Here is a 16,018-nt window from a genome sequence, read left to right as displayed (position 1 = left end):
ATATATATATATCTTAGCACTTCTAAACCATTACTGACAAAATACAAGACCATTACCAATCAGGGAATAGAGGAAGCTGTAAACACAGGTTGAGTGGGTGAATTTGAATGTGAATGTGTAGCGGCACTATGGGTTAATGGGTCATTTAATTAGACCATCTGATTTGACAGAGAGCAATCGGCTGTCAGCGTGGCGTGGCAGAGTCAGCTGAGCACTCAGCCTGGAGATGTGGAGGTCTGATCAGCTGGACATGTCAGAACATTTATATTGGCAAACGTCATATTTGCACGTCTTTGCTCTGTCTTAATGAAAAAACTCAGTTGATGTATGAAGAAAACATTTGAATTGAAGAGTGGAAATTGTTCTCAAACAGTGTGTGAGCACTTTTATTGATTTTTGTGTCTTGCAGGCCTGGGGTCTCATTCGTCCTTGTATAGGCAATGATTAACACTTCAGTCAGTCAGGGCTGTCAATATTTGGTTGTGACTCCGTGTCAGGACTTTTGACATTTGGCCTTGATGTCACAAATAGTATTTCTTAACTTCCTTACTCGTTTTCTGTTGGTGTTCCGCAGCTCTTCCGAGTCCTAACTCTTCCTTCTCTTTTCCCACTATGTATTTCTTTCCACCTTTTTCTTTTTCTCCATGTGATTTGGTTCCCAAATGACTTCCCAATTTTTTATGAATTTAGTAGGGCTGCTCCATTGTTTTAAAAAATTTGATCAATATTGAATTTGCGATCATATATCTCATTGACTCATTTACTTTTGGAAATATGTTGAACTTAAAAAACAATGAAACAGTTAAACAAATCAACAGGGAAACACCTCGAACTGTGAAACTTCCTTTAATGCTTTTCCCATTAAACTTTTATAATTACCCTTCAGAACAGAAGATAAAACAAGACTTAAAATGTGAAACCGAAAATTGTTGCTGTACAACCAAAATCACGATTACATTTTGATTAAATGCACAACCGTAGAGTTTAACATTGGTGGATACTGAGACATCATGCTGATTTGATGAAAACAGAGAAACCAAGCTACCTTCACTGCTTTTTCACCCTCCTTACCACCTTGGCTTCTTCTCTATGCACATCCTCCTCTGCTACTTCCTGCCTCTTTTCTCTAATCTTCCTCCTCTTCATCATCATTTGTCTCCTCTTCCTCCACCCCGTCTTGTCGAACTTAAAACCACAGATGGGTGGCCAAGCACAACTGAGTGGTGAGAGAGTCAGGCCATCTCCCGCTTTAGCCTCCGCTGTATCTGTGTCATGTCTCTCAGGCCTGGCTGACCTTCCAACAGTTCACAAGTTGCCAGAAGGAAGAAGACCGGACTCTTCCACATGCAGACACAAGCTCAATCTCTTCTTATAATACACTAAATGCAAAATGTATTTACAGATGCCTTAAACATGCACAGGCATATGTGCGCATCCGCACACACGCATGCACTCACTCACACATGCACTCTCACACACACACACACACACACACACACACACACACACACACATGTGCGTGGGTATACCTGCATGTACAGTAGACTGCATATCGATTTCAACTCACTAAAGCATTTTGAACACCAAGTAGTGTACATGCCAGATTTATGTGTGTACGCCAGTAAAGTTGGTCCACAGTGAATGCATTTTTTCAAACTAATTGCAAAATCCAAGTTAAGACATTTCTCTCCTTTTTATAATTTATTTCCACAGTTTTATAATGGACTGAACTATTGACACTTATCATAGTAATAAACCAATCAACTAAATGTTTACCCAACTAACTAGCCAAGCAAACAAACATCTAGTAGCCTAATTTAAGAGCTTAAATTGTCATGGCCAAGTTTCTTGGCAGTACACAACTTAAAGTGGCACCAATCAATGTGTTTATACTAATTATGGCTCACATGACTACTGGTAGTGCGCATTGCCTTAATTCATGTTATCCCTTCTTAGTGTAATGTATTGAGTTTTGCATTAAATTGGCATATTGTGTATCCTTTTTCTCCCTTTCCTAGTGTTTTTCTTGCTTGGTTTTATTATTGTCTTGCACTCTGTGATGTGTGGCTTTGAAAGGTGCTAATAACTTGCTGTTGGCTGTGTTTCCTCATGTGAAAGAGTTGATAAAGACTAACACTCCCTCAAGACTGTCTGACTGAAGAGAGGGTTTTGTGATAATTGAGGAATTTTTATCAACATCTGATTGCTTCTTTAAGAGCCTAGTTCACACTGATTTTATTGCAGCTTAATTTGCGGGGTAATACAAGTTTGTGTGTATTATTAATGAGTCAACGAGACAGCCAGCTCTTCATCTAATTAGGGGGGTTTATTGGCCTTAACGTCAATGTTTGTTAAAATAACAACACCAGTAACACAATATCTATTTTTGCATGTACAGTATGTGTCCAAGATGAAGCAGCTCAGCTGCATGGAAATTACATTGTCACTGTTGCCTGGAAACAGAAACTCTTGGTGATTCTATTAGGATATTGAGATTCAAAGTCCTTTTATGTCCTTCCGGTAAATTCCAGCTCGGGAAAACATGCAACTGCATTGTGTGTAGATTGTATACAATTCGGAAATATATTACCATACCCACAATGCCCTGTAGCAACTCATATGGCAAATGCACATCACTTACATTAATATCCCACAGTACAGCAAAAATTAAGAAACAGGAAGTAAAGCAGTGACATAATCAAGACTGAAAGACATTAAACAGAAGATACAGGGGCACAGCTGAGAAAGAAAAACAAAACAGAGGAGAGGAAAAAGGTCCAAATCACACACATAAACCTTGCTGCTGTATTTTGTCTTTCTGTGTGTTTATGATTGGGTCTGGTGTTCTGTGTGTACCTACATGCAGCGTTTGCATGCTGTTGTAGTATGCACTTTTATACCAAAATACTGATCTAAAGAAATAAATGCTGTCGATTAGTTGTACCTCAGTTGTGAAGCCTACTGTAGGTAGTTGTACCAGCCTTCAAATGAAGATAGTTGACACACACTTTCACACACATGAAGACTATGGATTGAGGGTGTTTGTGCGCAGCAGGTGCGGGTTTTAAGTTTGGTATTTACCTCTTAGATAAAAGCAGATAATTGCCTTCAGCCTGTGGAATACTGGAAAGGAACGTTTGCATTTATTTCAAAGCCTGGCAAGTACACACATACACATACTGTCCGCTCATTTCATTTTATTTTAGCCTGGTCTAACCTGTTTTGATATGGGGGGCATATAGTGAACCATGAAGTTTGTTCATTTGGTTTTCTTATGAGAGGTTTTCTCTTATTTTGTGCAGCCCATTTATGTAAATGAAGGTAATCTACATATCCAAAACACACCAGTATAATGCAGTAAAATGTGACAGCTACATAAACAACAGCCTCCAAAATGGTCATTCAGTCAACACAAAGTGTTTATTCTAACCTCCATGAAGTTACAATTGATTGCATTGCTATTGATGCAGATTGCGTTACTTTTAGCTATGGACCTAAAAACCTCGCAGCTTAGTGTATGTGAGCTCAATGGTAAACACTGGCCACTGCCAAATATACCAGGTTTAAGTCCTGGTTTTTAGCTTTTAACTTTTTAAGTAATTATTCAAATTCCAATGTGTGGTGTGGAGTGTAAATGGGAATCATGCAAAAACAACAAGAATAAGTGAATAAGAATAATAAAAAATAAGTATATTGCAGGCCACTGCCGTCTGAGTTCATTTCAGGAGGGGTGGAAATGTGAACGGGATATTTTCTCTGTAAATTTAACAACCAGCTGTAGACACCTTTGATTCACACACGGATCTCGTTTTACTTTCCATTCTTCATAAAGAGAAAAACAGTCTTACTTTTCAAAAAAACTTTTTGGGACTCAAGGCGATTGAAAGCTTTTATTGAACAGCTTGAAATGCCTCGGCACTAAATGCTACTCATTCCAACTGGGTGACACCTCGCCTGGATGCGTCCCTAACTTGCTACACAGGCTCTGGGGCTATTATCAAGGGCCACTATCTTCCGGCCGGCGCCAGGATGACTGCTGCTGCGGATCACATTTTTACTGTCTTGCTACACTGGCTCTGTGGTTAGAGTCATGGATCAGTATCTTGCTTCAGTCCAACAGTGACTGTGCATCAAATACATTTATTGTTGTACCATTTGACTTTTGTTACTGTTGAAATTATTGTTCTTGTAAGACCTTGTATCCAAATTTCATACCAATGTTCCTCTTTAAAAAAAGCAACTTTAAAACCAAAGAGCCAAACTAACTCTTTTTTTTTCTTTTTTTTCTTGTAACATGATTGCACTATATTTCAGCAATGTGCTTTGATAAAGCTATATTGATTAGTTTTAGGACATGCAAAGCCCTCCACTCACTCTTCACTGAATGTTGCAGGTACTGTGTTAGCCAGTCAATATAAACCAAATCCGTCCTTGTGCACTACAAAGCTATGTAAATACTGTAACTGTATCCTTGTTTTGGCGTCTGCAAAGTCAGTAACCTTAAAATGAGTACTTTGACTTTGCTAACATATGTAGCTACAGTTGCAGTGTAAAGACTTAGTTTTTTAAAGATTATTTTTTTGCATTTTTGTAGGCCTTCATTTCGGCAGGACAGCGGAATGACATGCAGGGAAGGGCGGCAGGACGGAGTTGAACCTGAATCTATATAGTAAACCTCTATATATGGGCGCCTGCTCTGCAAGGTGAGTTACCCAGGTGCCCAAAAGAAAGACTTTTTTAATGCGAATTCATAAACTAATTTACTTGAACAAGTGAGAACTTGTAGAAACGGTAAGTCTACCAATAAAAGGAAAGCCTACTACTTACTTATTCATCAAGTTATATTTCAGACTGGACGTGCTGCGATAGCTCAGTCAATCAACGACAAAACACAAAGATCACTTTGGCCTTGTCAACTGAACCATTTGGTAACTTAAAAAAAAGTAAACTTCCATTCAGAATTTTATTAGCGTCCATTTTAGCATCTCACGCTCGCCATCCACTTAAAACGTAACGTTACTACTCTCTGGCCGGCTCGCAAGCCCAAACAAGTGGGTGCTGCGTGCCAGTTGTTTTGTTTCCAGTCTTGCTAGATCTGGTGTGGTGTTGTAGTTTTTCTAACATTACTAGTTGTTGCAACAGCATGTAAAAGAAAACTAAAAAGTTTGCTAAGCAAAAAAAGAACGTTAACCGTTAACAGGGGCTTGCGTTAACGCCGTTAATAACAGGTTTACTGACAGCACTTGTGTTAATCAAAAATAAATCATTAGAGCCTTCTTATAACTTATCTACAGGAGCTATATCTACCACCATAAAGAATAAAGAATGTCTGGCATCTTAAAATGAGTGGATTTCATAGACTTAAAAAATAAGTGCATTTGTAAATGTACCAGTAGCTCTCGCTCTCCCAAGGAAAGGTTGACATCATTCATCGGACGGACCCTACTGAGGGCTCGGTTTGACTCATAGCTTCTAAGCACGACCAACATATATTGTAGTGTGAATCCATTCAGTGCTTTATATTCAAGCAAAGTTATCCTTAAGTTTTTGCAAAGATTCATGAATCCGATTCTAATAATATGAAGATTAATTTGAGTGAAAACAAATTGGAATCCTCGCATTGTATTGAACTTATTCGTCATTAAAAAAAAACTCAGTGAATTTACTTTCAATAAAACAGCTTGTTTGCGGTTAGAGACAGATCACAGTCATGCTTACTAGTACAAATGTCAATACTGATGCCCAGTTTAACAGGGAATGTGAACCTGGATGGGCAAAGCGGCTCAGTTTAGAAAAGGGTGATGTCACATCTATCGATGCACCAATCGGTCGACTTTGATCATGCTTATTTAATCACAAGTATTTCATGTTATAGAAAAATACGCTTTGAATTGCTTTGAAACCAAAACTATTACTTGCAGGCATCATGCTAGGCTAAACCGTGTGTACAATCCTGCTTCATTTTACCATTTTCTTATTATATGGGTTTTTTAGCCCAACATTTACACTGAGAATTATACAGAGAATTTAAAGCTTGATAATGGGCTATTATTGACTGCATTACTCTTCTACTTTTGCTCAGCCTTTACGTCCCATGTACCATCTGGATTATATCAAATCCAACTATAGAAAGCTATTGTTCATGCTCAATTGAGGTGACTTCCATTAGTTGGCTTTGTTTAGTTAAATTACCGAGCCTAAATCTGTGTCCGACCATTGGCCTCGTTCTAATATGTCAGTGTGACTTTTTCACTGGGTGTAGTTGTGGGCCTGTATGTGTTTGTGTGACTTCAAATACAAAATCAAAAGTCTGAGATTGAGTATGCATATATGCATGCACATGCCCTTGTATCTGTGTGTAATGGGGTGACACATTAGTAGCATCTGTAACAGGCCTGAAACAAAAACCTCAGCTGGCCTCTTTTGTTTTAAAGGCACATATGGTCATGTTTAATTCTTTTGCCTTGTATTACAGGGTGAAAGAGCTCTTTATACTATGTAAAAGAGTTAGTGTGACTATTGGATCTGTCTGTGAATTGGTCTTGTTAAGCCAGTTTCACGGTCTTTTCATCAGTACGTTTCACTTGGGGTGTCTGCATCAGTGTGGGTGGATTTGAGGGGGTTTGCCTGAATAAGTGTTTGTGTAGACTTTTTCTAGTGTGCGTGGGTGTGTGTGGATGTGTGTTTGGGGGCCTCAGAGTATGTGCAAGATAGTGTAATCATTTGTGTGTGTTATTTAGTGCTTTTCCTGGGTCTGGTTAATATCCCCTGTGTTGATCAAAAAGAGATTAAAGTAAAGACACAGACCTATGCTGACACTAGAGACACACACACACACACACACACACACACACACACACACGCACACACACACACACATTGATTAGAACAGTTTAAACAAAACAAAAAGTTATCAGTCTCAGGGGTGGTGCTGGTTCCACAGGAAGGAGACTGATATGGGGGAGCTATATAGTTTACACACGCACACACACACACACACACACACACATATACACACACAAACACATGCACACTGGCTGCATTCCTCTTAACTGATTTTAGACTGTCTCACTGAGTATTTTTGTAATACAGCCTCCTAATTGTTTTTTCCTCCTACAGACTTCATGGTGTGTGAACATGAAGCAAACGTAAAATAAGAAGAAAGGCCCACTTTTTCAGATATGGGGAAAGAAAAGCACATCTTGTCAAAAGACATGCTACACTACCTCATGTGGCTTCAGAGGGAAAAAAATCAAAGCCATGACTCTGCTATAGTTTTATAATTTAATCTTTTGCCACGTAGAGACTTACTTAGAAATATCAGATATTTTTTTTCAAACAAAATACTTTAAAGTGTCTCACCTTTTTCCATTGCTTCTTCTTCGCTTTACCAGTCATAGGGAAATGTTTTTTTCTCTAGAGGAGGTTGGGAGGGAAATATTTTATTTTTGCGTTGTTTATTTTGTTCTTCCTGGTTTGCATATCTTATGCCTCCAGCCAAGTGCTGTTAATGAGGTAAACAGGTAATTCCCAGTACGAGCCAAACGCTCTGTGGCGCCCATACGCGTGTGTTTGTGAGCTTCTGTGTGCAAGTTTGAGCATGTGAGTGTGGGTGATCGCAAAGGCCAAATTCAGCATAACGTAACTATAATAAACAATAATGTAATTATGTATAGAGAAATAGAGTTGAAATGCGCAAAGTGACAGGGAAATCAAGAGGGAAGTTATGCGTAAAGGCATGCATTATGGAGCAGCAGCCTTTGAAAGGTGGAGAGACGCTATTCAAAAGGACCCAACAATAATTCTTTGAGTGCCATTTATTATACTTTTTCTTCAGCTGAAAAGGAAAAAAGATGACTAAGAAAGCAAAGGAGATATAGATATTATGAAAAAGGGAGAGAAATGTGATATTCCCTCTCCGTGTGTCAGGCTCACTGGTGTGTGACATGTCTGTCTCAGTGGGGACCTCCTGTCTCCCCATCCCTATCTGGTTTTTTTTCTACCCATCATGCAATCCACTTCCTCTCTATCCTCTGCTATTGCTCCCTATCCTTCGCTGCCTTATAGTTGTTCAACCTTGTCATCTTTTTTCTTTCCTTCACACAAATAAATACTTCCGTCCTGTTCTCTCTCTTTCTCTCACTCACTCACTCACTCACTCACACTGTCTCTCTTTCTCTTTCACACACACACTTATGTGTGTTTTCTAAATCTGTTTTGATGTATCCATCAATTGTGGTCAGATTGGCTGACTAGGTGTGTTTATCATAATATTGTTACACAGTTGCAATATTCAAACCCAGCAGTCAGTCAGAATATAAGTGAAGCTTTGACATCTCTCAAAAAAAGATGCATTTATGTCATCTGAAGCCAAGCAGTTATGTAGAACATGTGATAACAGCACTGTGTTATTATGTAATTGAATAATCTTTTATTGATAAAACACGTTTTTCAGCATATGAGAGAAGGGAGCACTTGGCTGCCTTTACTTAAAATGCCATGATGGAGGCTCTCTCACATCACTTAGTGATATTTCTCTACATTTGTTTAGTTTAAAAGTAGCAGCTTCCAACCTAAAAAAGCTACAGCATGCATTATAAAAATACTTTTTTCTTATGCAGTACTTTTCACATGACAAAACCATTGTTTGCAAAGAAACATAGAGACACCCTGTCACTATTTAAGGCTGATATGGTTTGCTCACTCCTCTTTAACCTTCCTTACTCTTTAACCTGCTTTGACTTCTAGCTGTGTACAACACCAGGTTTCAGCATTTCTGAACACAGTTATATATTTAGGTTCTCTGATACTGGTGCTGAAATATTTTTTAAATGGTGCCGGTGCCTGAACCGATACTTAAAAAAGGGGGGAATAGGGTATTTTATAATAACTTTGATTGCCTTGATCTTTGAGGCTTACTAGTTTCAAGTGAACTTGAAACTTGTCTGTGTTGTTTTTCCAACAATGGCAGCTGCACACTGCTTAATGTCCCAAAGTTGGAATCTTCTACAGTGAAATACAGACACCCTTTACACCGTGTTTAATACGGCTAATAGCAAACGGTAGGCTCATGTTACCTGCTGTCAAGTGAAGTGTAGTGTCCTATAGTGTATACAGCGTATGTTTATATATACAGCAAAAACCTGAATCCAACAATCAGCTCGCCAGCCCGGATGCGTTCACATGAAAACACGTATAACAGAAACACTGGCATGGTACAAACCATTTTCAGATGCCACCACAATATAGCTATAATAGAATAAGTATTGATCTGTGTTATGATGTTGTAAACTTGCATAGGAAGATGATGTAGGCTCAGAAATCGGTGGGAGAGGCAAGCAAATCCAAGAAGAAACACGTTTTCATCATTGTGGAGTTTTTCCACAACGAAAACAGATGTTTTCTTTATCGAACACCATTGACCCGAATGCTCAGTGTTGCAACGCTATCATTGTGCGTCGTCAATCACCACTAACTGGCGGACCTGACAGCTGCATCATAAATCGGGGGGGCGAGTTATCTGAAGAGTCACTCATTATCTGCTTATACAAACTGCTTCCCTCTCTGTGTGGAAGAGAGACTGATTGTGGAAATGAGAAATGAGTTTTTTTCAAGGTTAAATACACATTGTGAGACAAGTGTTTAGACTCCCTTGAAGGAGTGGGGGATTGAGAAGTTAGTGACCACAAAGTAGGGAATGAGAGTGTCTAGTTTTAATATGAGGAAGAACATAAAAGGATTTATTTAATGTATAACTATTCATATTCATGGCTAAGTGTGCAATTTTCAAAGTTAAAGTTGGAAAAACAACCCTATCCTTAGTATTAAGAGTTTGAAAAACTCAGCCAATCGGCACCATCAAGACTGGGTGGATGTCGTTAGGTGACTGACTGTTGCCTGGCAACATACGCAAACACCCCCCTGGTAAGAAGAAAATTACCTGACAATAATATAGAAAGCTCTGAAACATCCAGCAGCAGAATGTGACGATGCTGTGGTGTGTGTTACGAATGCATGTGATGGACAAGAACCTCAAAAATGGTTAGAGACATCTTGTCAATTCCTTCACATGCCAAGCAAGCAGCTACTCCCCTTGTGATTTTTTTTTTTGTCAGTTTTGTCATCACAAATAAACAACAACATTATCCTCACTTTTTTTGCTGTGAGTTGAGTCTTTTTTAAGGCTGTATACAAATGCTTCATCCTTCAGAGGGATTGACAGCCCCAAAACTCCTTAACCTTAAAGGGCAAATTAAGTTATTTTAAACCATGTTTCTATCTATCTATCTAAATGAGGGACAAGCTGTTCTTACTAATGTTTTCTTTGTCTCTGGGCCTAAGCCTGCATTAGCTGCAAAATCACCTCTACTTCCGTTGTCCAATCACATCACTACACAAACTACACTGCTCCTTCATGCCTGGCAGCTGTGGGCGCAATGCCTCTTGTATTGCAAACTAGCTACTGATCCATCACCAACATCAGGATGTTATGGGAAATATGTTTTTACACTGTACATATTCTTACAATGTTATTCTGATATTCAGCCGTGTCGATATTCAGATCAAAGAGAGGCCAAGGGAGGCTGCAGCTGCAGCGGGGAGGATATGGCCAGAACTTAGGCTGCCAGGAGAAATCCCCGACTGGTAGTGCCTTTGCCCAGTTTGCCCTTCAATGCCAACAAAAACTGAATCAGTCTACTGCAATGAATGTCAGCATGGGCAGTTTTCACCATGTTATTGCTGGATACTCCCACCGAAAACAGCTCTCATGGGGCTGTATGTGTGTTTCTACATTTTTACTTGGACACAGGTGTGTGCTAGGGTCCTTCAGGATAACAAAGATAAACTGCTTTCGATGTAGGAGTGAGATCCAGTAGCTTCCTTTTCATCTTCACCCTATAGTGAATGAAACAAAATGCCAGAAAACCCATCTGCAAGTGGAAGTAACTTGAATATGTCATTAACCGACATTACAGTAATTATAGCTCCGACTGGTATCCATAGCAACAAGCATGATTCCATCTTTTTGAAAAATAGGTGCTGCGAACATCTCGTAAAAAGTGTCATTTATTTTTACTCCACAGCCTTAAAAGTGTTTTCACAGGCCTCTTTAAATGATTGAGGATTCTTTGCCTTTCAAGCAAACTCAGTAACAGTTTAACTGCATTCAGGAAATAACAAAGTCACATAGTCTGCTTCAGAAGAACAATATACACTTTTCCTTAGTAATCTAATCTCGTCTTCGTAAACAACTTCTCCATTCTCCGGGAGTCAAGAAAGTCACGAAATATCATTACCGTTCTACTGAATTGGGTGTAATATTTTCTATACCTATATTTACCCTTTGACAGCCAATGGGATGATAAAATAATGAAAAAAGTAATGAGAAGGAAGGGAAGGAAACAGATTTCATTCAAGTTTGTATGTATAATAGTAATCTAATTTTCCTGCCACTCTGACTGATTGCAATCAGCAAGGGCCCTTCACCTCTGTATTGGGTCTGAGGCAAACGCTGCTGAAATCTAATTGAACATTTTTCTGTTGTCTCCATGAGGCGGTCCACTTTACTGTTTATTGCTGAGCTGACTGAGTGCATGTCTCTGTGTCATCGCTCTCTTTTTATCCCTCCCTCTCCTCCTTTATTCTGTGGCTCCGTCTTGCCTATCCTGCCAGACGGTTTTCTTTGTAAAACTACAAAGTTCCCAGTAAACACTATCCAAATCTTTTTCAGAACTACTCTGATCGACAAAAAAAGCCTGGCAAACATTTGTAAAATGGAAAGAAAATGTTTACTTGTTTCCGCTAGAAAAGTTCTGGACAGCAATTATAAAGTGGAGTTAATCAATAGTTGTTACTCAGGAAGATAAACAAAGAATAAAATAAAGGATCGCTTTGCTGTATCACTCTGGCCCGATCCCAAAGTGAGCCCCGAGGACTAAAGACTCAGACTTAATTGATCTCAGGTGCTAAGTGAGTGAGTGTGTGAGCCCACATGGGCGCAGAGAGGTATAAATGGAATTGGGATTGCACTTTACAAGATCACATGTTACCTTGGCAACGTTTAGTAACAAAGTTGTGCTGACACTTGCTGGTTTGGGTGTTTTCATTTTAAATTTGTTGCTTTCCATACAGCCAAGGCCCAGGAGACAGCTGGCTGGTTCCAAATTTTTTCAAATTCTTGTTTTACAAGCTGGACAACAGGTCTGTATCATTCCGTGGTCATGGGTCGTGCTGTTGTTTACCTTTTTTGACCTTTTTGTATTTCCAGATTTCCCGATGGTCGCCACTGTCACTCCCAGATGTAAGTTAAGTGCAGGTTCGAGTCGCTTATGCTCAGATGTAAACCGTTTACGGCATAACGTGTTATACTGAAATTTGTGAAATCCATGAAATAATAAACCTTTATCATTACAAACAATAACAGAATATGTAAATTATTTCAAAAACGTTTTAGCTATCTATGATAGTTTGATTGCTAACGTTAGCTCAAAACGCCATTCAAGTGACAGCCTTTGTCGTGTTTGATTGCTAGCTTGCAGCTAAGCTAGCAATCATTTCAAAAAGATTTTAGCTATCTATGGCTGTTTGATTGCTAACGTTAGCTCAAAACGCCATTCAAGGGACAACCTTTGTTGTGTTTGATGCTAACTTGTAGCCAGCAGTGAATGAACTTTGTTAAGTAGGTCCATTAAGTCTCTCGTTAGCATCTTGTAGGCTACTTGTCGCAAAGTGACGCATGCGTGACTAACAGCTGCGCTCGATTTATGGGGAGGGACAGCCGCGGTAAACGTCACAACACTTTGAACTGTGGGTTATTCCCTTTGGTGAAGTCTGAATCGATGCAGACTCAAGGAAAGTGCTAAGTAAATGTGTACTCAAACCCTCACGCCCTTAGAAATTTGGACTTTGGGATTGGGCCACGTTCTGCTCTCCTAGCTAGCTCAGTTAAAGGAAAGGAGAAGACCAAGCTCCTTGCTAACAAATACAACCACTTATACGTAAAGTAGCTTCAGCTTCCTGTTCATTGTAGTAATTGTGATTTCTACACATCAAAACAAACAAACAACAAAACATCAAGTCTTTAAAGATTTTATCACATCAAAAGTTGTTTGTAATGTATGAGCAATGAATGACATATATTCTTGACTGTAGTAGCTAATAACTGTCACAATTACAACAAAGTCATTCAATATACCCATCAAGACTAAAATGTCAACGATATCCTGAGGGTCTTTTCCGTCTCCTGGGAAATTAACACAGCCTCCTATAAATCCAGACACTGTAATTAGACAAAGATACTACTGACTCCCATAAATCCAGAGGTTATACGTCTATTTCCTGTCAGGAGAGGGGCACACTTCCTGTCAGAGTGACAGAGGGGGTCAGAAGTCACGGAGGGAGGTCAGCAGTCTGTTTCCCATCACCACCCATCAGCTTTTTCTCTGTGTCTGCATTAACTTTGTCTGTTTTTTTACAGTCTGTTTTTGCTGCATGCTTGCATTCTATTGTACATAACTTAGACAAGCCTTCTATTGGATTTTTGCCCTCTCTGCTACTCACTCTTCCCCTCTCTCTTGTTGCTCCTCTCCCGCTGACATGCTCTCCCCTCAGTCCCCCTAGGCTAACACACACCAGAACAGACCTGACTATATCACCCATTCAGCCTCCCAAATCAAATTACCATGGACAAAACAGAGTAATAAAAAATAATGGCTTGTTATACGAGGTACACACTAAGAAGAACAAGTCTTTCAGCACCATGATCCACAATATGTTATTTGTTACTTACTTACTTACTTCAGGCTATATTTAACTGACTTCACAGGTTTCAGGCTACAATATGCAGTTTTGGTTGGGAAGTAAATATGACGTGGAAATAAATAAGTTTACTGCCACTGTACCACACTTTAAAAATAACACATTAGGATAATACTCTACTATAACATTACCTGTAATTTAAAGACATGTAAGGGATAATGTAGAGCGAGGCGGTTGTTATAGCGAATACAGCCCCGACAGGGTGATCAGGACAGAAGGGGTTGGAATCCTGCGTCCATAGCAACATAAACTCTATAGCTGTTTAATGCAACCCTCCGTCTGTCACACGTCTGTGATATGAACCCCAAGATATTTACAGCCAACCCTCTCCAACTGAGCAGGGGGCTCAGTACGCAGTCTGTAGCCGTGTAGGGATATCTGGCCCAACTTTGCCTACTTCCAGGGTGTATGAAGAGGAGAAAAAAAGGTCAAAACTCCTGCAACACTCGTTGCATAAAGAAATACTTGGTGAGACTGGGAAAACAACGGCTGGTCAGTACTGTTCTGATCTTGAGTGATTTTCTTCAACTTTATCCCCAGTGCTTCTTTGTATACTGTAAGCATGTTTGTGGGTGTACGCATGCAAGAGTTTGTCTGTAAACAAGCACAGTTTGTTAGATTACCATTAGAGAATTGTTTACATTGACAGTTCATGCGTGGAATATATACCTAAGCAAGTGTTGGTACAGTGTGTTTCTTAAAACGGCTAAAACGTTTGTGTGTGTGTGTGTGTGTGTGTGTGTGTGTGTGTGTGTGTGTGTGTGTGTGTGTGTGAGAAATGTGTCGATGACATATGGGTTTCTAAGCAGGAACAGACCTGCCATTGTTTCCCAGTAACTACTATCGACTGTGTTCAGGTGTTTAGTCATATCTTATCTATAGGTGGTCCTTTAACATATATAAATGGGCGGCTGTGGCTCAGTGGTAGAGCGGTTGCCTGCCAATCGGAAGGTTGTGGTTCGATCCCCGCCCCTGCAGTCATTGTCGAAGTGTCCTTGGGCAAGGCACTGAACCCCGAGTTGCCCCCGGTGCTGCGCATCGGAGTGTGAATGTGTGTGAATGTTTATCTGATGAGCAGGTGGCACCTTGTACGGCAGCCCCGGCCACAGTGTATGATTGTGTGTGAATGGAGAATGTTCCCTGTAGAAGTAGAAGCGCTTTAAGCAGTTGTTAAGACTGGAAAAGCGCTATATAAATACAGCACATTTACATTTAACCTCTAATACAATGGGCTTCATGCAGGAGTACACATTGAGTTGTTGGTTTTTGTATATGAAATATATTAAATTCTAAATTAATTTGTTCATACTGTATAGTAATCATCGTTGAATTACTTTGTTTGTGTTTGTTTTTTATATAGTCATCAAATGGTAGGACTGCAGTGAGTAATGTTGAGTAACACCAAAAATACTGTATATATAAATATATAAATGGCAATATAATGCACCCGTGCTTTAAGGGAAATTTTGAGCTCCTCTATTTTCTGAATGTTACTAAATTGTGTTTTTTATCATCCTCCCACTCTTGAATCATCATTGTTTGTTGGTTTGTTTATTTTTTTTCTCACTTTGTTCTGCCTTCCAACAGTGAGCTGACACATGCAGCCATGCTGTGGTGCCACCCAAAGACATTGCTTAACACCACAGGGTGATTATTATGAGGTAATCCTCAGTTCAGTGCCTAGTTGTTTCCAATATAAAAAAACATTTAATGTGAATAACTAACACATAAAAGTGCCCATTTCCTTATATACTTGAAGTTATTTTTGGGAAAGTTTGGCTTTTACTGTTTTACAGTTTTTGCGATTGCTAAACGACAGTGGTGACAACTGAAGCCACAAGCAAACCACAGTCTGCACTACCAAAAGTCACCTGAGCTAAACCGTTCACATCACCTGCATAAAATCATTCCAAGCAACACAACTCTTCACACGTCTCAAACAGGCTCAGTGCAGCAAAACACTATGAACAAGCCTCATCTGCTGGAGATAACACACACTCAGAACACTAGCATTACAGAAAATACCAATACAGAAAATACAACGTTCATCGTTACAGTTGGAATAGTTTTAGCGATTTCACACAAATCAACATTTTCTTTAAAGAAAAGAGGGAAATTCTTTCACATGAATTTAATTTATAACATAGTTTTTTTAGGTAAACAAGAAGGAATGAAAATCAGCAGTTTGCCTTACAGTTTC

General features: G+C 39.4%; 1 long non-coding RNA gene across 1 annotated transcript in view; it reads left to right on the top strand.

The window, feature by feature from the left end:
- The window catches only part of LOC117945363, a 16,727-nt gene extending 937 nt beyond the window's left edge, over positions 1-15,790 (top strand). Inside the window, exons 2-4 of the long non-coding RNA XR_004656783.1 lie at positions 5,241-5,245; positions 5,934-5,941; positions 15,660-15,790. This is a non-coding gene — a long non-coding RNA (uncharacterized LOC117945363). The remainder of the gene's footprint in view (positions 1-5,240; positions 5,246-5,933; positions 5,942-15,659) is intronic.
- Positions 15,791-16,018: the final 228 nt, after the last annotated feature.

The sequence above is a fragment of the Etheostoma cragini genome, chromosome 5, assembly GCF_013103735.1.
Source record: "Etheostoma cragini isolate CJK2018 chromosome 5, CSU_Ecrag_1.0, whole genome shotgun sequence".
NCBI classification, from domain to species: Eukaryota; Metazoa; Chordata; class Actinopteri; order Perciformes; family Percidae; genus Etheostoma; species Etheostoma cragini.
The sequence above is the reverse complement of the archived record's forward strand: the minus strand, read 5'-3'. Positions and strand labels throughout refer to the sequence as shown.